This window comes from Narcine bancroftii, chromosome 1 (genome assembly GCF_036971445.1).
Source record: "Narcine bancroftii isolate sNarBan1 chromosome 1, sNarBan1.hap1, whole genome shotgun sequence".
Lineage (NCBI taxonomy): Eukaryota > Metazoa > Chordata > Chondrichthyes > Torpediniformes > Narcinidae > Narcine > Narcine bancroftii.
Genome location: NC_091469.1, coordinates 337,442,757 through 337,467,912, shown reverse-complemented (window position 1 = coordinate 337,467,912; position 25,156 = coordinate 337,442,757). Strand labels below are relative to the sequence as shown.

The window sequence follows — 25,156 nt, the reverse complement described above, 5'->3', positions numbered from 1 at the left end:
TGGTGAGGGCCCTTGAGAATAGAGACTACTTTATTGAGACACCACTTCTTATAGATGTCCTCAATGGAGTGAAGACTGATATCCGTGATGGTGCTGGGCGAGTTCACCATAGTCTTTTCCTATCCTGTGCATTGACACCTCAATACCAGACAGTGATACAACATGATAAATCAACTCAAACTATTTATGAACTATAGATCTTCAGAATTGTTGACACCCAGGAATTTGAAGTCCTTTCCCCTCTCCATTGCTGACTCCTTGATGAGGACTGGTTCAAGTTCTCCAGATTTCCCCTTACTGAATTCCACAATCAACTCTTTGTTTTGCTAATGCTGAGTTCAAGTTTGTTGTGTCACAGCACAACTAGCTAATCTATCTGCCTTGGGTATTCTTTCTCATCGCTATCTGTGATTCTCCTGATCACCATGGTTCATGAGCAAATTTGCAGATTGTCATCTGTGTCTACCTTTAGACCCTCTAGAGATACTGATTGTATCGAGCTCCTCACCTCCCATTACGTCCATAACATCTCTCCATCTCATTTTGGCATGTTAAACATGCCTTCCCCCATGAAGACTGATACAAAATAGTTGTTCAAGCCTATTTCCGCATTAGCCAATTGCCCTTGTTATATTTGAAGGGACCTGTTTTCACCTTAACCACAATTTTTCACTTCATATAATTAAGAAATATTTTACTATCTGTTTCATACTTGCCACTAGTTTACTTTCATAGTCTATCTTTCGTTTCTTTATTGCTCGCTCAGTGGTTCTTTGTGGTGATTTAAAGTTTTCACTATCTTCCACTTTACCAATGCTCTTCGTGACATTGTACACGAACTTTTAGTTTGATGCCTTTCTTATTTCATAAGTTACCCACTGATGACTCACTCACCCTTACAGTCCTTGATTTTAAATGGAACATCTTTTGTTAAGCACAGTGAAAAATCTCTTTAAAAGTCTTCCACTGTTCCATAACTGTCGCACCACAAGGCCTGTGTTCCCAGATTATGCCAGCCAATTCTTCGCTCGTCCCCTTGTTCAGATATATGGCACTGGTTTTAGATTAAACTATTGCCCTCTCCATTTGTATGAGAAATTCAATAATTCCATGATCACTCTTTCCAAGAGGCTTTCTAACTCCAATATCATTAATTTTACCCACCTCATTTCCAGATCTATAGAGCAGATCTAAGATAACATGTTCCCTTCTGACTTCAGTAACAAGTTGCTCAAGAAAGCTATTATGGATGTATTCTATGAAATCTTCCTCAAGTCAGCTTCAGCCAATTTGATTCGCCCAATCTATGTGCAAGTTAAATTCCCTCATGACAACTTCTTATATACATTTGTATCTGTTATTATTTTGTGGGCTTTTGACTACTTCCACCATTGTTTTATTTTTCCTTTTACGGTTCCTAATATCGATAAATAAGGGGTTTTTACTCAAATTGTGCACCATTCTTTTTATCCCAGTGATTTGTGTGACCCACAGAGTTCCTTTCACAAATTGTGTTTTGCTTCAGATTCCAACATCTGCAGTCTCCTGTATGTCTCAAGAATAAACCCAAAGCTTTCTCTGGCCATAACCCGATGACACTCAAGTAAGTCATGATCTCTTTTCATGGGTCAGATTCATGTAGTGATATTATAGTTGAACTCTCCAGGTGAGTTGAATGCATAATGTTAGATGTACTGTATTATTGGGATCTGGCAGTTCTGACATGAAATTAGCATTGCACTGTGGCGGCACACCACTAGGCAGGAAAACCGACCCCGCTTGTAATCCACGTGGCGAGGCAGCGGCCAAAATGACGCCGTCGGGGGTTTCCCCTTCTTCTCAGCACAGGGATCAGAAGCCCGCGCTGGGGGACCACATGATGCCTGGGTGACGTCAGCTCCCCCCCAGCGCAGTTCTCAGCCAAGTCCGGGTTGGGAGTATAAGTCCAGCCCAGCAGCCTGCAATAAATCAGTTCTGCTATCTGAGCTCAACCCATCTGATTGTGTGTTCTTTCAGTAGCAGTGTAGCTGCCGCTACAGCACACTGATTTATGTTAGTATCTGTTTGGCTGTTTCCATCCAAAAAATAACAATTGCTTGTATTAGTGTTGCCCCAAAGGTTTACATGGCTTTAACAGGTGATGGGAGTGCATGCATATCACACAACGAATTGACAATATATCAGCATCTACAGTTCCAAAGCAATGATCAAATCTTAGGCCTACCTGTTTCAGATTGAATTAGCATTGAATGCCTTAAAATGATGTTTTCCCTCTATTGTTGTATCTTAGACATAATGAATTTATTTTCACTTGAAAAAAATATGATTCTTTCCTTCTGCACACAGAACAAATTTACTCTGATATAATCTGGAGATCGATATCGTCCTGATAATGGCTGAACTGACTGTTTTCAGTATTGCCTGCAGCTTCAGATATATTGCAGACTGGTTCAAATGATGTTACTGTAATTCTTCCAAAATGCATAAAAAATATTTGAGTTTAAGTACATCAGCTTTCATTTAAGCAGGTTTTTTTTCTTATTAGCTGGCATAAAACCAGTATGCAGCATGAGGTGATTGTAATGAGCACAGATAGTTCCCAAATTTCACTCAGATTTGTTTCAGGGCACAGAGAACCATTAACTGCACCAGGATGGTAAAGTGCTACCCACTGATTTCCTGCAGTGCAACAGATGTACCAATGGTCTTTACATGGCATGCTATAGTTCGCTCTGAATTCAAAGCTCTGAATACTAATGGCAGGGATTTGCATCTCGAAAAGACTCTGTTGCATCTGCCCATTTCTGGATTCTTTGGGGCAGACATTTTCAGCACGATTTCCTGGGAGATGAATAATTGTTTAATGTTTTAGGCATTTTTTTTTACTCAACTGAGGTGGAACCAGCCATGAGCTAATAATAGATATTTATTTCAAAAAGAAAACAGAACATTAATTATTCATCAGCAATAGGGTTAGACAGCAGAAACAATAATTTGCATTTGAATTAGTTATTTGACACCTCAAATGATCTGCATTGTTTCACAGAGGATTATGAAAAAAGTAAAAAAAAATGAAAGGCCTGAGATCCATTTGAGGAAAAAGCCAAAAAGATTATCAAGAACAAGCAGAAAAATAGGTTTTGAAGATAGAGGCAAAGAAAGAGGATGTGGAGAAGTTTAGGGAGGGAGGTCAAAGAGACAATGCAGTGAAGCTGAGTTGGGGCTGGAATTTACAGGAGACCATGATGCAAAATCAATGTCAATTGTCAAATGTCCACAATAGTTTCCAGCTGTGCCTTTTCAAATGGATTTATACCCAATGGTCTTCAAAACAAAATATTCTCTTAAATCACTTTATCTATGAGGACCTGGAAAATCTCAGGATGTACCGACCTAAGAGAGCCTCTGCTTCCTCAGGAGTTTGCGGAGGAGCTAGTGGAGTTGTTCAAATGAACCGGTACGGACTTGAAGCGCCGACGTGGCCTGTTTCCATGCTGTAAACGGTTATATGGTTATAACCCAACATCTCCTAATGATGTTTTTCCATTTGGTTTCTAGTGGTGATCTCTTCAATCATTTATATTAGATGAAGGCTATAATAGATTATTAACATATTCTGCCATTTTGTACATTTGTATTACCTTCAGAAGAATTGCCTTGGTGATGGTTTGAAATTATTATCAACTGTTCAAGTCAGGTTTCAAATGAATTTTGCCGAAAGAACTGAAAACTGTTTGCTATTTCTTAATAATATGCTTGTATTTATTTGGCAAATATTTTGACTGAGCTTTAGTCACCATATTTGCTGCAGTGATACAATGTAATGTCCAGTTGGTCTTTGGACTTGTGTTTTTAATAATATCCTGATAATGAAACTTTTCAAAGGAAGTACGGCACAACTCTGATTATCCAAAATCGGATTATCTGAAATCATCATTTATCTGGATTTTTTGGGACCTGGAAGTGATGTCTGTTCACCTCTGACAAATTCCGGTTAAATGAGGATATCTGAAACTATCAGAAATCCTCAGTTATCCGACATTTTTTCGGAGCTGAACTGACCTCACAGATTGAAAAACAATTAATCCGAAATGAAAGTAAAATGATGATTGTCCTCACTTCTTTACTATTGACTTTTCTCTCCAACTCTCCCTCTCAAACTGCATGCCACTGTCTCCCAGCCGCAAGAGGTCAAAGAGAGCGGGACCTCAGACTCCTATGCAGGAGTGGGACTCGGGCTCCTATGCAGGAGTGGGACCTTGGTGGGGAGGTATTAAAAATCGTTGGCAGCGAAACGGAGGAGGCATGTGTGCAGGCGAAGTGTGGGTCTGTGTTGAGCTTCAATGTCGAGAACTAGGGCGTGACATCAGAACAGGTCCTGTCAGAACGAGCTCACAGGGAGACAGGGGCCTCTCGACGCCAGTGAATGTTCCACTAACCTGGGAAGCCTCCCTGAGGATTGACGGCAGTGGTGGGGATGTATTGGGGATAGGTGCCAGCAGTTGAGAGGTCTCGGTGATTTGTGGCAGCATTTGGGACGTGTCAGGGATCGGCAACGGCCAGCATTTTTTTGGTGAGAAGTAAACATTATTTTAATGCTTAAAAGCCTTCCCTTGTTGTGTGTTGTTGTTTAAACATTGATACAAGTGATTTGCTGTGGCAACTGGGCTGTTTTTTAAAAAATGACCAGTTATCTGAAAAATTTAATCACCCGAAATAGGTCCGGTCCCGACTGTTTCAGATAATTGGAGTTGTACTCTATCTATTTTAATATTCAAAACTATCATTGTCATGGAGTCTATAGAACACAGGAACAGGCCCAACTTGTACATTCAGACCAAATTATGTACCTGTGCTAGTCCCATTTGCCTTTATCTGATCCATATTCCTCTGAACTTTTCCTGTCCAGGTACCTGTCTCAGATGAAATAACTTTTGCTACCTCTCAGAGCCGGCTCACCCAAACCTTCACGGGGGAGGTAAATGGTGGCCTCAGCAGCAATGTATTCATATCAATTATACAAAAAATGATTATCAATACATTTTCATTTTGGAGCTTACCTTTAATAATGTTGTTTGCTCACCTTCCTTCTTTCAGTATTTATTTTCATGATCAGTCCTTTTGAACAGGGAAAATCTGAGATTATAAGCTACTTGGTTGCCACCCTTGAAACATAACTGGGGGCGGGCTGGCAGTGAATTTCTGACTGCCTCCACTCCTAAACAGCAATGACTGCCAATATACAGTACTTTTTTTTATTCCCGATAGGGAATAAAATTGTCAAATGTTGTTGTTCATTTATCATATAATGCAAAGCATACAAGACAAAGAGATATGAAATGATCAACAGCTAAAATAAGCCTTCACTTTAAAAATCTGTAATGCTTGAAATGTATTCTCCAATCTTCAACATTCATGTTCTCCTCTATATTTCTGAACCATCACTGGTGCATTTCTTCTGTGCATCAATTTACAACGTAACAAAAATATTGAAATTATGTCAAACTAATTTTTATGAGAGCATGTGCTGGCATAATTGTGTCAGGCAAGAAACAGAGGTGGGAGAGGGTATTGCAAGCAGTCAATTCTACAGCAATTATCTAAATTTATTTTGGGAGAACAATCTTGAGAAATTACATCAGAGGGGGACGTGAAGTCACAGGGTTAGGACGTGGAACCTAACCCTCCTGGGAAAGTTGTGGGAAAAGTTACAGCAAGTAATGTTTTGAGCAATTAAAAGTTACTGAAGGCCATTTCAATACATCTACAATAACTTGAGATGTGTCTCCAAAGAAAAATTGCTGCAGCCTTATCTGGATCTCGATGTGATGAGAAAGCACAAAGAGACTTGAAACCTACCGCTCAAACTGCTCCCCAGGTGAGTGATTGACTTGAGGAGCCTTCTTTCTGCATCGCTCTCCCGCAGCGAAAAAGTGAGTGCATGAATATGCATGAAGAACAGGGCCCTTCAGCGACGCTGTCATAGAAACATAGAAACATAGAAGATAGGAGCAGGAGTAGGTCATTCGCCCCTTCGAGCCTGCTCCACCATTCAATGAGATCATGGCTGATCTTAAAGTTCAGTACCCCGTCCCCGCCTTCTCTCTGTAACCTTTAATACCCTTATACTGAAGAAATATATCTAATTCTCTAATAAATATATTTAATGAACCTGCCTCTACTGCCCTCTGTGGCAATGAATTCCACAGATTTACCACCCTCTGGGTAAAGAAATTCCTCCTCATCTCGGTCCTAAATGGTTTGCCTATTATCCTCAAACCATGGCCCCGGGTTCTGGATTTTCCCATCATTGGAAACATCCCATCTGCATCCATTCTGTCCAGTCCTGCCAGAATTTTATATGTCTCTATGAGAGCCCCTCTCAATCTTCTAAACTCCAGCGAGTATAATCCCAATTTGCTCAATCTTTCCTCATAAGTCATTCCTGCCATTCCAGGTATCAGCCTGGTGAATCGCCTCTGCACTCCCTCCATTGCAAGAACATCCTTCCTTAGATAAGGTGACCAAAACTGCACACAATACTCCAAGTGTGGTCTCACCAAGGCCCTGTACAGCTGCAGTAAGGTATCCTTGTTCCTATACTCAAACCCTCTTGATATGAAGGCCAACATACCATTTGCCTTTTTAACCGCCTGCTGTAGCTGCATGCTCGCCTTCAGAGACTGGTGTACAAGTACCCCTAGGTCTCTCTGCACTTCCCCATCTCTTAATCTATTGCCATTCAAATAGTAATCTGCCCTCCGGTTTGTATTACCAAAGTGGATAACCTCACATTTATCCACATTGTAGTGCATTTGCCATGTATCTGCCCAGTCCCTCAATTTATCCAAATCACACTGGAGCTTCCTGACCCCCCTCATCCGTGCACACAACCCCTCCTAGCTTAGTGTCATCTGCAAATTTGGAGATATTACATCCAATCCCCTCATCCAGATCATTAATGTAAATTGTGAACAGCTGGGGTCCCAATACAGATCCCTGTGGCACCCCACTGGTCACCGGCTGCCACTCAGAAAACGAGCCATTTATCCCAACTCTCTGTCTTCTACCTGCCAGCCAGTTCTCAATCCACATCAATACTTTTCCCCCAACCCCATGAGCCTTAATTTTGGAAGCCAGTCGTTTATGCGGGACCTTATCGAAGGCATTTTGGAAGTCCAGGTACACCACATCCACTGGCTCTCCCCCATCTATTTTACCTGTCACCATCTCAAAGAATTCCAATAGATTTGTCAAGCACGATTTACCTTTTGTAAATCCATGTTGACTCTGTCCGATCCCTTCTCTGCCAGTCATATGCTCCGCTATTACATCCTTCTTAATGGATTCCATCATTTTGCACACTACTGATGTAAGGCTCACCGGCCTATAATTCCCCGCTTTTTCTCTACCCCCCTTTTTAAATAGTGGGTTAACATTAGCTACTCTCCAATCCATGGGTACTGATCCTGAGTCTATCGAGTTTTGGAAAATAATTCTTAAAGCATCTGCTATCTGAATGGCCACTTCCTTAAGTACCCTAGGATGTAGATTATCAGGCCCTTGGGATTTATCTGCCTTAAATCTAATCAATTTCCCCAAGACCATGTTCTTAGAGATACTGATTTCTTTCAGTTCCTCCCTTGCATTAGTCTCTATGTTTCCCAACATCCTTGGGAGGTTATTTCTATCCTCTCTTGTAAAAACAGAACTAAAATAAGAATTTAATTAGTCTGCCATTTCCTTATTCCCCATTATATATTCCCCTGATTCCGACTGCAAAGGACCTACTCTGGATTTCACTAATCTTTTCCTGTTAACATATTTATAAAAGCTTTTGCAGTCGGTTTTTATATTTGCCGCAAGCTTACTTTCGTAATTTATTTTTGCTCTCTTGATTAATTCCTTTGTCCTCTTTTGGTGCATCTTGAACTGCTCCCAGTCTTCGGTTGTGGTACTTTTTTTGGCCAATTGATATGCTCTCTCTTTGGACCTAATGCTATCTCTAATTTCCCTTGTTATCCATGGTTGAGTCACCTTTTTTGGTTTATTTTTATGCCAAACCGGTATAAACGATTTTTGCAATTTCTCCATTAGATCTGTGAATGCTTTCCATTGTCTATCCAAAGTCAACTCCCCCATAAACACCACCCAATCAATCTGACTCAACTCCCGTCTCATACCATCATAATTCCCTTTATTTAAATTCAGGACCTTAGTCTCGGTTTTAATTTCATCACTCTCCATGTCGAGTGAGAATTCGATCATAATGTGATCGCTCCTACCCAAAGGGCCTCGTACAACAAGATTGTTGATTAGCTCCTTATCGTTGCATAATACCCAATCTAAAATGGCCTGCTCCTGAGTTGGTTCCTCGACATATTGGTCTAGATAACCGTCCAGTAAACATTCAAGGAATTCCTCCTCCTCAGTAATTTTACTAATTTTGCTAGTCCAATCTATATGTAAATTAAAGTCTCCCATGGCGACAGCTGTTCCCTTATTGCACGCTTTTCTAATTTCTCTTTTAATGCCTTCCCTCACCTCTACACTACTATTTGGAGGCCTATATACGACCCCCACTAACGTTTTCCGCCCCTTGCTATTCCTCAGTTCTACCCATATAGATTCCGCATCTTCCGAGTTGATATCCTTTCTGTCAATCGTGTCGGTCCCTTCTCTCACCATCAATACTACCCCACCCCCTTTTCTTTCTTGCCGATCTCTCCTTAATATCATATACCCCGGGATGTTAAGTTCCCAGGCTTGCCCACCCTGCAGCCATGTATCTGTAATCCCAATCAAATCATATTTGTTTATCTCAATTTCCACAGCTAATCATCTACCTTGTTCCGAATGCTTCTTGCATTAAGATATAAAGCCTTCAGATTTGCTTTTTTCACCCTCCTTGCTCTTTCTGATTTTTTACTTTTGCTGCCTAACCTAACTTTTCCTGTTTTATCTTTTCTGTCCTTTGCCCTATCATACAGGTTCCCACCCCGCTGCCAAATTAGTTTAAACTGCACCCGACGGCTGTACCAAACCTAGCTGCCAATATATTGACCCCTTTTGGGTTTTGGTGTAACCCATCCTTCTTGAAGAGGTCATGCCTTCCCCAAAAGAAATCCCAATGATCCAAGAAGCCAAACCCTGTCCTTTACACCAGCCCCTCAGCCACACATTCATTTTTCTTAACCTTCCATTTTTGTCCTCAGTTGCACTTGGCACAGGTAGCAAACCAGAGATCACCACGCTGGCTGTCCTATTTCTTAGTTTCTGTTCTAGCTCTCTGTAATCCTTTTTCAGTACTTCCTCCTTCTTTTTACCTATGTCATTGGTACCCACATGTACCAAGACATCAGGTTGTTCGCCTTCCCCTTTTAGAATACCCTGGACCTGATTTGAGATATCCCGCACCCTTGCACCAGGGAGGCAGCACACCATGCGGGCATACCTATCTGGCTCACAGAATCTTCTGTCTGTATTTCTGACAATGGAGTCCCCAATGACCACTGCATTCCTCTTTACCTTTTGCTCCACCATGCCAGGCTCAGTGCTAGCGACCTGGTCACTGCTGCCAGCTTCTGTCAGGTCATCTCCCTCAACAGCATCCAACAAAATATACCTGTTACTGAGAGGGATATTCACAGGTGTTCTCTCCATTTTCCTGGTATTTTTTTTCCCTCCCCTGACAGTTACCCACTTACCTGACACATCTGGTCTTGGGGTAACTATGTCCCTGAAAGTTGAATCTATCAACTCCTCACTCTCCCTTACCAGCTGTAGGTCCTCAAGTTGCAGCTCCAGTTCCCCAACTCGGTCCTTAAGGAATTGCATCTTGGTGCACCTGATGCAGATGTGGATATTTGGGAGGGTGGGACTCACCCATGGTTCCCACATCTGACATCCAGTACAAAGCACTAACCCCATAGGCATGACTGAGCTAAAATAATGCCACTTATCTTTCTCCTCGCCTGCTTTTGCCTAAACCTGTTGAGCCAAAGGCTGGAAATCCCACTCCTTCAGTGCCCCACTCACTCAGTGCGCCGCTCCTCACTGGCTGCTCCCTCCCCTTTTACTCCTTTTACTGGCCCCTTGATCAATTAACCTTGACCAATTAACCCAGTCACTCTCTCCAAGCTCCTGCTCCTCTGACTCACAACTCAAACTCCAGCTGCTGCCTCCTCAGACTCCCAGCCCGATTTGAGTAGGCCCAAGCCCCAGTAAGCCCTTGTATTTAACTGCTTACCTCCACGTCACTCTCTCTGAGCTTCTCCTCCTTCGACTCCCAGCTCGAATTTACATATAGATTGGACTAGCCAAATTAGTAAGTCCAGCTATTTATTCTACTCACCCTCTGATGCTGTCTCTTGGCTCCTCCTCCTCTCACCTGACACCAGGCACTGACTCACTGTCTCCTCCGACCCTGAGTCTGACCTTTCTGAGCCCAAGCCCTGGTAAGTCCAGCTGTCGGAGGAATAAGACACGGGCTCACAAGCATCCAGCAGTGAAGAGGATGAAGACCAGGAATGAGAGCAACAGCAGGAAGAAGAGGTAACAAAAAAAGTTAAAGAAATTAAAAGTAGAACTAATATTGGGCTATTATCAGAATTCCATGGAATAGGAAAGGAGAAATGAACAAAGTTTTGAAGGCTGTCAATAAAATGAAGAAACAACTGGATAAATTAGAAGGGACAATGAAAAAAAATGCAAGAAGATGTGCAATATGTAGAAGATAGAGTAACTAAAGTAGAAGATACTACCACTGCCTTAACTATGGAGTATCAGAAATTACAGCAACAAGTGGATATATCGAAAATTTCAGTAGGATAAATAATATTAAGATATTAGTTTTAAGAAAGTGAAGAAAATCAAGAAAACGAGATCGAATTAGTTTCCTTATGGAATGCATTCCTGAAATGTTGGGAGCTGAACATTTTGTCCATCCCATAGAGATTGAAAGAGCACACTCTTCTCTTAGAGCAAAACCACTTGCAACTCCTAATCCATGATCTGTGTTAATTAAATTTCTTCGATACCAAGATTAAGAGAAGACCTTATCTTTGGTAGCAGAGAGGGAAAGATTAAAAGGAGGCCCACTTGAGTATGAAGGGGCCAAAGTTTTATTCTACTTTAATATAAGCGCAGATTTATTAAAAAGAAAAGGAGAATTTAACTCAGTTAAGATTTTATAGGAGAATGAATATTGGTTTGTACTGCATCATCCAGCAACTTTGAAGATCTTGAAAGAATATGTTTTTTTAAGCTTCTTGCAAGCTGAAAAATTTGCACAAAATCATCCAAGAGTTCAGAAGGAATGAAGAAAGAAGACTTGCTGATTTCACAGTTTCTTTGATGGACTAAATTTCTTTGGTAGTTCTCACAAGATGGGGTAATTCAGAATATTGTATACTTAGTGCTCTTTTTTTATTGTCATTAAGTTTTTTTGTTTAGTTTATGGTGTATTTTTGTTAATAGAGTTTTAATTAAGAGTTAAAGAATTAAATGAAATGTACTGGGAGAGTTGGGGAGAAGGAGGTTCTGATTTCTTCTGGATCATGTGTGTAATTGTGACTCCGGTCAAGGCCCGTAAAATAGAGGGAGGTGGTGTTGGACTTTGTTATCACAACACCTATAGGGGAGGGTTTATTTTGTTTATATATATTTGCAAGTTTGGATATAAGTATACTGTTAGGAGTCCAGAGGACCTCAAAACCCAGCAGCAAAAGATATTCACCAAGACAAATGGTTACTTAAACAAAAGTTGCTTTTAATTATCTTTAAATGAAAACAGGATCAAACTTTATCTTATTACTATTAACTTAACATAACCCTCTTCTAATTCTAAGTGCATGTGTATGTAATGTGTATATAAGTTCAGAAAAGTTCTTTGATTCACAGTCCAATCTCACTTCTCATTCCTCCAAGATCACCGGTATCAGGCAATTCTTATACTGTGCACAGAATTTAACATTTATGGATTTCACCAGGTTTTGGTGCTTAAAAGGTAAATGGTTACCACTCAGGAAGGTTCTTGTTGGTTTTCAGAGAGAGATTTGTTGTTCCTGGACACAAACTGATCGCTTTTAATCAGCCACTTCAGTGTCTTGCTGACGAAATTTGCCCCATCAGGGTTTTCCAGATGATAACCTCTTTCTTTCAGTCACCACAGAGTTCCTTTTTGTTTCTCTTATTTCAAGTGAAATATTTAAACAGCCAGTCCTCTCCGCTTGTATAAATCACAAGGGCTTTGACCAGGCTGAACTAAGCACTCACAATCCGTCTTCCAAATCGTTTTTTTCCACAAGCTTGCCAGCTTGTCCTGTTCCAGTCCCAGCTGTTGCTGCTGACTGTAAAACTGCAGAACCTATTTCTCTCCCCCCCTCTCTCTCTGTGTAAAACCTGTTTTCTCTCTATGCTCGCAAAACCACATGACCCTCTTAGAACAGAAACCTTCACTCAGGCAGCCTGCGGCTCTAAACTTACTCCTCCAAGTTCTTTCACCTGGTGCTTTTCAAAACAATAATCTATTAGTGAAGTCCTTTGGGCACTCTCCACATCTTTTGCAAAGGCATTCAGAGCTGGCCTGTCTAGCTTGAGCAGAGCTCCAGTACTTTAAATGAGATCTATTTTGAAGTCTTTCTATATGGCCTAAACTTAAAAAAAAACCTGCCTCTACCCTTATCCTCAGAATAAGGTTTCAACATATTTATATGACAAACCTGAGTTTTATTCCTTCGATCTGCATTGTTAACAACATATTAACATAATTCAGTTTTGATTTAACTATGTACAGTCCAGAAAATTTACCTCTCAAAGGATTGTCCTATGTTGGAAACAAAATTAAAACTTTACTCTTCCTGTCTTAAAATTCATCACTTGAGCTTTCCTGTCAAATAAAGGCTTAATTTTACCCTGAGCCATGTCTAAATTTTCTTGAGCCAAAGTCCACACTTTTTGTAACCTATTTATAAATTTAGAAGCATAATCCAGCAAGTCCAACTGCACATCCTCATTAACCCATTGTTCTTTTATTAACATTAAAGGACCTCTAACCTGATGTTCAAAAACAATTTTGAAAGGGCTGAACCCTAATGAATGCTGCACAGTCTCCCTTGCTGCAAATAACAATAAATGAATTCCTTCATCCCAATCTTACCCATTCTCCAGGCAATAAATCCTCATCATATTTTTAAGAGTAGAATTAAATCTTTCCAAAGCTCCCTTTGTTTCAGGATGGTACCCAGATGAAGTGGTCTGTTTTAATCCCAACTCATAAATCAACTGCTGAAACAACCCAGACATAAAGTTAGATCCTTGCTCAATCTGGATCTCTTTAGGTAAACCAAAAACTGTAAAAAAAAATCTTTCCAAAGCCTTTACCACTGTTTTGGCTTTAACATTCCTTAATGGTATAGCTTTTGGAAATCTTGATGCCGTACACAAAATTATTAACAAGTACTGATTCCCAGACTTAGTTTTAGGCAGGGCACCTACACAATCCACAATAACCTTAGTGAAAGGATTCCCAACAACAGGAATAGGTCACAATGGAGCTACTGGAGGACCCTGGTTAGGTTAGCCCACAACCTGACCATAGTGACATGTCTGGTATCAATTTATAACGTCTTTCCTCAAACCAATTCAGAAAAAAAAGTCTCAAAATCTTACTCATGGTTTTACTTACACCAAGATGACCACCCAAAGGTGTACTGTGGGCTAGATTTAAAATTTCATTCCAGTAATTTCTAAGTCATCTTCCCGGTGTCAGTTTTTTGATCAAGAGTTAAAACATTTTCCAACAACAGTGACTAAGTAGTTCCAGTATCCCTTAGAATTTTAACTGGAACCTGTTATTTTCTCTCCTTTACTGAATCCACGCCCTCTGACACAAAAGGTTTGAAAACATCGATGACACACTTACCATTATGGACTCTTCTAAATTGGTATGCACCAAATGTAGATGATGAGAGATTTATTCAAGAAAATTTTTTGAACTTAGCAGAGGCACATGAGAATATTTTAATAAGAGGAAACTTTAATTTTTTTCTAGACCCAATTTGAGATAGAACAACAAGAGGCGTAGTGAGAACCAAAGCAGCAAAAGCTGCATTGGTATAAATGAGAGATTTGAACTTAATAGATGCATGGTGGAGAATCTATCCTAGAGAAAAAAAAAACTATTCTTTTTATTCAACTAGACATGATTCCATGTCTATTTCAGCATTTTAGTTGAGACCAAAAATCTCAAATATGAGACTTATAAACCGGATATACTTTTGAGACCTTAAATTCAGCTCAAAATCCAATCTGCGATGAGCCGGTGTACAAGTCAACCCTTGAGAAACCAAAAAAAAACTGTGACAGATTTTCATTGAGATTTTTATTGAAAACAACAACATAATCTGCTCCCTTAAATTCAACTGTCTGAATACATACTTCTGGTAAAACCTCCTTTTCTCATCTCTTTTTCAACACTAGACAGTTTGCAATAACGTGACCAGGTTTCTTACAAAAATGACATACAAATCTAGAATTTCTATCCTTTCTCACCTTACCTTCATCTTTTCTTTTAACATTCTCACCAGACTTAATTTCAGGTTTACTATTCTGCTCCACATTAATCCTCTGAACAGATTTATTCATCTGTTCCACATTAACTCTCTGAAAATGCCTACTATTCTGAAATTTATTTTTGTGAATCAGGGCAAATTCATCCACTAACCTAACCGTTTTCTACCACTTCCTCACATCTCTCTCATCCAGGTATAATTTAATCTCATTTGGAACACACCTTTTAATTCTCTCAATTAATATCAATTCTCTCAATCTGTCAAAATCATTATTCATTCCTTTTGAGATGCACCAACGGTCAAAATGTAGATTTGCTCAGAGCAAAGTCCATATAAGATTGGTTCAATGTTTTCACCAAACTCCTAAATTTTTATCTATATTCCTCTGGAACCAACTCATAAGCTTTCAATACTGCTTGTTTATCAGTCTCATAATTTGTCACTTGCTCCGTCGTCAAACTAGAGTTTGCAATTTGTGCTTTCCCCTTCAATATACTTTGGAGCATAAGAGGCCATTTTGCTTTTGGCCATCTTGAGCTCTCAGACACCTTTTCAAAAAGCTGAAAATATGTATCTATATCTCCCTCATCAAAAGACAGAACTAGATTTACCTCTACTAGCCAAAAACCTCTCTCCAGGAGTTATAGCCTCAATTCTCTTACTTCCCTCCATCTCAATTTTTAACTTCTCTAAATGAAACTGTCTGTCCCTTTCAATTTCCTCCCTCCATGGTTCAGCTTCCTTTCTTTGATTTTCAGCCTGGTCTGCCTCATATTGTTGTCAGTCCAACTCAATTTTGTTTCTCTCTTTCTTCTACCACCCTCAATTTCTCCAACTCTAATTGCAATTTGAAAGATCTGTCCTCCAGAAAATTTTGTCTTTCTCAACAAATTTTCCCTCACCTATATAATATTTCACTATAATCCTCTGTATTTGTATTTTCTTCATCCAATGTTTGACTTCACTCAGCTTTAATGCCTTATACATAACCATTAATTCCTCTTTTCTCTTGCTTTGCAGCTCTGCAGGTGATGGTTGTGACAAAAATGTATTAACATCCATTGCTGCTGTTTTCCACACACACAAGCTTTAAATTAGGCAGCCAGTCTTCTCCTCTTGTATGAACCACAAGGACTTTGACTAGGCTGAACTAAGCACTCACAACCCATCTTCAAAATGGGGTTTTTCCACAAACTTGCCATCTTGCCAGCTACTGCTGCTGAACTGTAAAAACTGCAGAACTGAATTATATTTTTCTCTCTCTCAGAGTAAAACCTGTTTTACTCTCTCTGTGGCAAAACCACATGACCCTCTTAGAACAGCAACCTCCACTCAGACAGACAGTGGCTCTGAACCTAATCCTCCGAGTTCTTTAATCTGTTGCTTTTCAAAACAACAATCCATTAGTGAAGTCCTTTGGGCACTCCCCAAATTGTTTGCAAAGGCATTTGGAGTTGGCCTGTCTGGCTTGAGCAGAGCTCCAGTATTTTAAATGAGATCTGTTTTGAAGTGTTTGTATGTTACCTACACGAAAAAAATCATGCCACACTTTATCTCCCCAAATCATATCTATGTACAATATAAAACACAACATATTGTGTCACAATACTTTAATTGTATTTTTCTTTTATCTTCTTTCTATCTGGATTGCTGGAGGAGGCATGTACAAGCATGCTGGGGTTTGGATTGATAGAAATTGTGGGAGGAATGTTCACAGGCAGAGGCTGAGGACACAGTGGTTTATTAAGTTGAGTAATACAGGGCAAGTCATAAATTACAATGTTAATGGATTAAATGCACATCCATACTCTTGCTGTTTAAACAGTCATCATGAGTCCCAGTCTTTATCTGATGAGGTGGTTTCAGCTTCATCGTCAATGTTCCACAATAAATCCATCATCTTTGCCATCAATTTGCACAAGCGATTCCACTTTTTAAACAATTTTATCAGTCTCTACTTCAAATTTGTCCCATGCCTTGAGCACAAAGTTAGACAGCACATCAAGTGATGGATCATGCATGGCCTTGCCCTTAATAAATGACTTTTCTGCACTCAACATCCATGTATTCCAGTCCTCACGCACATGGTCTTTGAATGGAATGTTCAAGCAGATGTCGAGAGGTTACAATATAGATGTCAAACCACCGGGATAACTGCCATGGAAGTATTATGTAGAGCTAATCTATTTTTAATGTTCTCAGTTAAGTGGCTACAAAACCTATCCCAGACCAGCAAACTTTGTTCTTTGCATAAACTGCCTGTTCCACATATCGTCTATCCATAGTTTTACACCATTTTCATCCATCCATCCTTTTTCATCAAAATGTACAAAAATACCTGCAGGGAGTTTCATTTTTAGTTTAATTTTTCTCTTGAAGAATGCCATGTGTCTCAACTTTGTCCCGTTGACCATGCATGATAACACCACGGTAAACTTGGTCCTTTCATTGCCTGTACTTCTGGTTTGCACAGTTTTAACATCTTTCCATTCCTCTGTTCTATTGCCAATCTTATCGAAATTCATGGGGTTCCATCCATGTTTCTGGTATTTGCTCATGCAAATTGGTGTTTCTGCTGGTTATGTATAGTAAACTGGTGAAAACTTACAACCTTATGATCAAGATCTTTTGGTTGTGTTATGAGCCCTGAGGACCCCAAAACCCAGCAGCAATAGATATTCACCAAGACAAATGGTTTCTTAAACAAAAGCTGCTTTTAATTATCTTTAAACATGAAAACAGAATCACACTTTAACTTAACTAACCTAACTTAACCCCCTTCTAATTCTAAGCGCACATGTATGTAATGTGTGTGTAAGACAGGAACCTTCCTGAGCAGTAACCATTTATCTTTAAAGCACCAAAGCCTGGTGAAATTCATAAATGCTAAGTTCTGTGCACTATATAAGAATTGCCTGCAAATAGTGAACTTGGAGGAATGAGAAGTGAGATTGGACTGTGAATTAAAGAACTTTTTCTGAACACATTACATACACATGTGCTTAGAATTAGAAGGGGATTAAATTAGGTTAAATTAATTAACAAAATCTCCAATATAATACATTACAAACCTATAGAACATAAAAAGTGATTTCAAGAATTAAACAGAGATAATATGAATTGGATGAATGAGCACACAAAGTATTTGGATGGCAATTGAAATCAGAACAAGGTTCAATAATGATTAAAGGAATTAAAATGACTTGAAAGTAGTTAATTATAAAATTAGAGAAATTATTGAAACTTTTAAGAATTTCTATTCCAAAATATATAGTTCAGAGTCCTTAAAAGGTGATAATAAAGTAGATAGATATTTATTTAGGATAAATTTACCTAGATTGAATTTGAAAGAACAAACAGAATTGAGGGCACACTTTATAAAATTAACAATGAATTCATTACAAAGTAACAAGTCGCTAGTGGACTTAATTCCCACCTGAATTTTATAAAGAATTTAAAGATATATTGATTCCTATTTTTATGGAAATATTAAATCAAGCATCAACAAGTCATACTCTCCCAGATTCATTTTCAACTGCAAGAATTATTGTGATACCAAAAAAAAGACCGACACCCTTTAAAACCCTTATCTTATAGACCCATCTCATTATTAAATGCTGATTATAAAATTCATGCCAAAATATTGATGAATAGAGTTACTATATTCTTGCCTAAATTAATAAACATCGGATTCGTGAATAAGAGACAATTGGCAGACAATATATTATATATTTAGCTCAAGCGTAGCAGTGGCTCTAAGTGCAGAAAAAGCATTTGATAGACTGGAGTAGGACTTTTTGTTTAAAGTGCTAGATAAAAATCCTAAAGTGAAAGTAGTGACTAACAGGCAAATGTCTGCTCCATTTCAACTGGCGCGATCTAGCAGAAAAGGTTGTCTCTTATTTCCAGCTCTGTTTATATTAGCTAAGGAGCCACTAGCTGAGGTAATTAGGAGTGACTTAGAAATTAAGGTCAGTCAGGAAGAGTGTAAAATTAGTTTATTTGCAGATGATGTTTTAATATATCTGACAGAACCTAAGACTTCCTTAAAGAAACTATATTTAAATTCGTAAGAATATGGTAAGATTTCAGGTTATAAAATAAATTGGGATAGAGGTGAAATTATGCCCCATACACAAGGAGATTGTAGCTTTTATCTAATTTAATGGCTAACAGAGGTAAATAAATATTTAGGGATTCAGATAGATTATAATTTAAATAATCTATATAAACTAAATTATTTACCATTACTCAAAAAAGTTGTTAAAAAATGCATGACCTTGCCAATAATGTTAGTAGGAAGGGTAGTTCTATCAAGATGACTATTTTTTCCAAGAATACAATATATTTTTCAAACTTTATCAATATTACTACCACAAAAGATTTTTAAAAGAATTAAATAAACCACATAAGGAAATGTCTTTGGAAAGGTAAAATATCAAGAGTTTTTATAAAAATATTAACATAGAAATATGAATTGGGAAGTTTACAGCTTCCTAATTTTAAGAATTATTATCATGGTTCAAATGAGTTTTCTTATTTTTTTTTGAAAGACTAGAAAAACCGGCATAGGTCAAAATAGAATGGATAAAATAGGAGAGAAATTAGCAGAGGAGTTTATATACAACTGGGACTCAAAGTTAATAACTGGCGTGAAAGAAGGACCAATGTTGAAACATTTGATTACTATTTGGAATAAGATAAATAACAAAATTTGAACAAAAGAATTTGAACTAAAGTAAGTACAGGTACACAATCCTTTATCTGGACATCTAAAATCCGGAAAGCTCCAAAATCCGGCAAGTGGTGAGAGAGATGGCAGCGTGAGTCGTGCGGGCGAGGGTGAGAGACCGGCAGCATAAGTGAGGTGGGTGAGAGACCAGCAGCGTGAGTCGGGTGGGCGAGGGGGAGGGAGACTGGCAGCCCAAGTCAGGCAGATGGTGGGGGGGAGACCAGCAGCGCGAGTCGGATAGACGAGGGTGGGAGATGGCAGCATGACTAGAATGGGGTGGGGATGGATACAACAGCACAATTCAGACAGGCTTAAATCTGACTTTCTGAAATCTGGAACACACTGTCCCCCAAGGCTTCCATATAAAGGATTGTGTACCTGTATATCACCTAAGACACTTTTGATGCAAAATAATCTTATACCTTTTACCAAAGATAACCAATTTTAAAATATTTCATTTCATAAAAGCATTAAAAATATAGAAGATTGTTATGAACAAGGTCAATTGATATCACTTCAACAATCAAGCAATAAATATGGAATAACACGGAATACACTTTTTTGCTATATTCAAATGAGTGAATATTTGCAGGAAAAGTTAGATCCAACAATGCTTTTACCGGCTTGTAGTGAGCTGGAAACTCTTTTACAGGAGAGGTAATACTAAGAAATTTATTTCTGCAAAATATTAGAGGTGGCTTTTTCACTCAGCGAGTGGTGGCAGAATGGAATGAACTTCAGAATGAGATAGTTGCATCAGGGTCCTTTCTGTCATTTAAGAGAAGGTTGGATGTGTACATGGAGGTGAGGGGGTTGGAGGGTTATTGGCGGTGAGCAGGAGGTTTGTGCTAATGGAGTTGTTCTAGTGAATCGGTGTGGACTCGAAAGGCCAATATGGCCTATTTCTGCTCCGTAAATGGTTATATGGTTATATGGTTAATGTATTTTTTATTGCAAACAGGTACTATTGAACAGAGAGTACATAAATTGAGACAGAAATGGGAGGTCAATCTAAAAATCACAATTGATGAGAAAAGTTGGTCAGATCTTTGTTGAGATTGTATCACAAGCATCATAAATGTAAGGTATAGATTAGTTCAATATCATTATCTGCATAACAAAAATCGAATAGAATAAAATCAGATTTATCAAATAAATGTTTTAGATGTGGTGAAGAGATATGAACTTTTTTTTTTACATTTTACCTCATCATGTTCTAAAGTAAAGCCTTTTTGGGTGGATTTACGAAACATTTTAGATCAAATTACAGGTACCGTATTTTCACAGAATCCAGATTTATTTTTATTGGGAAATATAGAAGGATCAAGACCTAAATTAAAATTATTAATGTACCAAATGAAATGAAATTTGTTAAAATAGCATTAGCAGTGGCAAGGAAGTGTTTTACAGTGACTTAGAAATCAGATGCATTTTTAGGTTTGGAGAGATGGACTGTAGAAATTCAAAGTTGGAGAAAATTACATACAATTTAAGAAATAAATACACTACATATAATAGACAGGTAACAGTTTTTAATCACTTCCTCTGTCAGCTTTTTCCATGTACACATCTTCTGTGTGAAAAAATGCTGCATCATATCCCTTTTAAATCTTTTCCCTCTAATCATAAAACTGCTTTAAATTCTCCTTCGGTGGGAAAAGGACTGTGAACATTCACCTTGTGTATGCCCCTCACAATCATGTATACCTCTACTAGATCACACCCTCAGCTTGTTACACTTTAAGGGGAATAAATCTTCACCTATCCAGTCTCTTCATAAAATTCAAGCTCTACAGTCCTGACAATATACTCATGATTTTTATTGCAGTTTACAATTTAATGACATCTTTCTCATAACTCAGTGACAAGAACCATACGTGCTTATCCAAATGTGGCCTTAAACTCATAACATTTCAACTTCTGTACTTAATGGAATTGAGAGGAAAGGTTTGAAGAGATATAGGTCAAGTGCAGGCCAGTTGGGACTAGCTTAGATAGACAGTCTGGTTGCCATGAGTTGGGGCTGGGTGTCAGTTTCTATCCTGTGTACTTCCATGACACCTTGACTTAAAGCTGCTGGAACTTCTAAAAAGATCAGGATAATTTTGCAGTGAGTGGAGGATATTTACATTCAAGTTATCCATAATCATTCAGACTTAGTCAATTACTGCAACATGGTTACGAAGCTGAATTGACAATGGAATTACACAATCATTCTGGTACAGTCTGAAAATAGATTTGTTTCTTTGTGCACCTATGAACTTACTCAAGATCTGCATATTATCAGTGCTAACATTGCCACAGTTCATTCCTAATCCCTAATTGTCTTTGAATTGAGTGGTTTGTGAGGCAAATTTCGAGGGCACTTAGGAATCTATGGATCAGTTTAAGTAAAACAGCCATGAGATACTAATATTTGAGATGTCTTAGTCTGCTACTTAGTATGATTAGCTTTTTTGTTGGATTTATTGGTCCTAATAATTTAAAAATCCTTTATGAGGTTTTAACTCATACACTTGGCTGAATGGTGTACTATCAATAATCTTGTACTCAATGTCACCAAAATCAAGGAGCTGATTGTGGATTTCAAGAGGGGAAGACCAGAAGTGCCAGATCCAGTGAACAGTGGGGCATCAGAGGTGGAGAGGGTAAGCAAATTCACATGTCTGGGAGTAACTATTTTGGAGGACCTTTCCTGAACCCAACACATGAACGTCATTGTGAAGAAAGCATGTCAGCGCTTGTTCTTTCTCAGGAGTTTGCAGAGGTTTGGTATGTAATAAAAATAATTGGCAAGCTTCTTCATATGTGTAGTAGAAAATGTACTGACTGGCTGAAGCATGGCCTGATATAGGGGTGCCAATATATCTATGTAGAAAGCCTATTAAAAGAGAATAGACAAAGCCCAGACTTCCCACCGTTGAGAAAATCTATATGGAACAATGTCGTCGGAGAGCGGCAGCAATCATCAAGGATTCACATGGCACACAACACATTCTGTTCTCATTTCTGCCATCAGGAAGGAGGTATAGGGGCCACAAGACACACACCAACAGGTGTGTCAGACTCCTAAACAACAAACTCAATTAGAGACATGTCTAAGGACTCCTATGTTGCATATTATTTATTATTGAATATTTAATTTCTATATTGCACACCGTTTGCACTTCATTCTTGTTTTAGGGGTGGCACCGTTGGTGTAGCGGTTAGTGCAAAGCCTTTACAACACCAACAATTGGGACCTGGGTTTGAATCCCATGCTGTCTGTAAGGAGTTTGTACCTTTTCCCATGCCTGCATGGGTTTTTCCCTAGGGCTCCGGTTTTCCTCCCACCATTCAAAATGTACCGGAGGTGTAGTTAATTGGGTGTAAATTGAGTGGCACGGACTTGTGGGTTGAAATGGTCCCTTACCATAATTTAAATTTACATTTCCCTCTTTTGTACACTTATCTTTTCTTGCATACATTGTTTTTTTTTGCACTACCGATAAGTAGAAATTCTGCTGGGCTTGCAGGAAAAAATCTTAGGTTTGTATGTGATGTCATGTATCGAAGCTGACAATAAATCTGATCTTTGAACATTGAAGTAAAACACAAAAGTCTGCAGATGCTGAGATCGAAGTAAAAGCGTCCAGAAGTATGGATTAAAGGTCTATCAAAGTTCAAAGTCAAAACACAGTTCAGGAGAAACTTAACAGCATACCATACCTATTATAGCATAGATAAAGGTACATAACCAATATTTTGATGTTGTATCTTCACTGAATAAAGTACAGTACTTGACTTGCTGAGTTTCTCCAGCATTGTTTTCACTTTGAATTTTGATGGGTCTTTAGTCCATTCTTCTGGAATAGTTACCTATTAAAACATGACCACACACCTCCTGTCAATATTTAGGATTGCTTTTGAAATATCATTCAGTGAATATGAAGCCACAGATCATTTGCTCTGGCATTTGCGATGTAGTTTTTTGTTTTATTTATTTTTTTAGTTTTTAGTTGTCCTTGATCAAGTGAACAAACGGCCTGATAAATGAATTGTGTTACTCTGGTCTCAGGCTTTAGTCGATGAATTTACACAACTGATTTGTTGTTGTCTGTTTAGTAAGATATATCTGAATATGGAGGACTGCCTGTGGATGAGTTGGCAATCAAAGTGAATACTTTCTGCAAAGTAAATTACTCTAGTCATTTTGCCAATTTAAAAAAAAATGAGATTAGATTGATTCATAAAATCATGCTCTTGATGAAGTCAAACACAGGTTTGACACAGATCTTCCTGCTGTGCTCATTGGGAAAAGGATGGTTAATGTTTTCAGTCTTGACCAAGAGATATCAGGAAGTTTTTAATTAAATCTTGCATTTTATTGTTACTCTCCATCCACCAAGTAGATTTCCATCATTTACCACAAACATAGCTTGGCTTTTTCTTAAGCTTGAAAGTTATTCATTTGAAACAATCCATTCAGTTCCACCAGACCATGTCAATGTTTGCACTTCATGTACTTATCTTCTTCGTTTATCTTCTTCGTTTATCTCTTCATCTATTTTCAATTAACTTCTCCAAAATGTCTTGACATCTCTCAGTATCCCAATCATCTTTAATTCAAGGGCAATGTGAATAACATCACAACTCTCTTCCTAGTCAAGTTTATTGTTATCCAATTGTACTTGTACAACCAGATGAAACAGCGTTCTCCGATCCTCATTGCAGAACATGCAGACACACAACCAGACATACACACATACAGAAAAACAATACAATCTGCATGACAAGTATTTTAGTGATATAAATAAATATTATTATTTTTTTCTTAGACATACAGCATGGTAACAGGCCATTTCTGCCCATGTCCATGTATAAATGCGAGTCTTGGATGGTCATTGTGACCTGTTCCTTTGGTTGTTCAGCGTTCTCACTTCACTGAGAAGAAGCTGTTCCTCAGCCTGGTGGTGCTGGCTCTGATACTTCTGTATCTCTTTCAGGAACAGCTGAAAGATGGTGTGTTCAGGACTGAAGGGATCAATGATTTTGCATGCCCTCTTCAGACAACGATCCCGGTGGATCACGTCAATGGAGCAAGAGAGACCCCAGTGATCCTCTCTGTCATTCATATGGTCCTGTGGATTGACATTCAATCCATTTCTCTGCAGTAACCATACCACACTGTGATGCAGCCAGCAAGGCTAGTGGACAGTGGCCCCTATACCTCCTTCCTGATGGCAGAAAGTTGACATATTATTGGCTAGTAGTCTTGCCCACTTTAGTCTTCTTAGGAAGTACAGTTGCTGTTGTACCTTCCTGACAAGAGAAGAGATGATGAGTGTCCACCATAGGCCATTAGTTAAGTGAACTCCGAGGAATTTGGCGCTCTCAACTATCTCTTCTGCAGAGTTGTTGATGTGTAATGGAGGGTAGTCATTCCTGGTCTTCTTAAAGTCCATAATAATCTCTTTTGTCTTTACAATGCTGAAACTCAGGGTGTTACTCTTGCACCATTTCATGATTTTTTTTACCTCTTCCCTATAGTGCGACTCATCGTTGTTGCTGTTGTGTCATCTGCAAACTTGATGAGCCCACTGGAGCTGGATCTGACGATGCAGTCATGGGTCAGTAGCATGAACAGGAGTGGGCAGAGCACACAACCATGAGGTATGGCAATGCTCAGCGTCATGGTGTTCAATGTTCTGCTACTAACCAGACACACTGTGGTCTTTCCCTGAGGAAGTCTCCTATTTGGTCTTCTCTCTTTTTAAAAAAACCTTCATTTAGTCTTCCATTTGTGAAACCTGGTTCTGTTAACTATGGTCAACAGTTTGTGTCCTATCGATTCTCTATGCTCCTTTCATCG

At 38.8% G+C, this 25,156-nt stretch overlaps 1 long non-coding RNA gene across 1 annotated transcript; it reads left to right on the top strand.

Annotated features, from left to right (window-relative positions):
- Positions 1-1,546: 1,546 nt before the first annotated feature.
- Positions 1,547-24,948, top strand: LOC138752274 (uncharacterized). The gene is made up of 3 exons (XR_011350475.1): positions 1,547-1,603; positions 21,876-21,953; positions 24,835-24,948. It is a non-coding gene; the product is annotated as an uncharacterized lncRNA (long non-coding RNA).
- Positions 24,949-25,156: the final 208 nt, after the last annotated feature.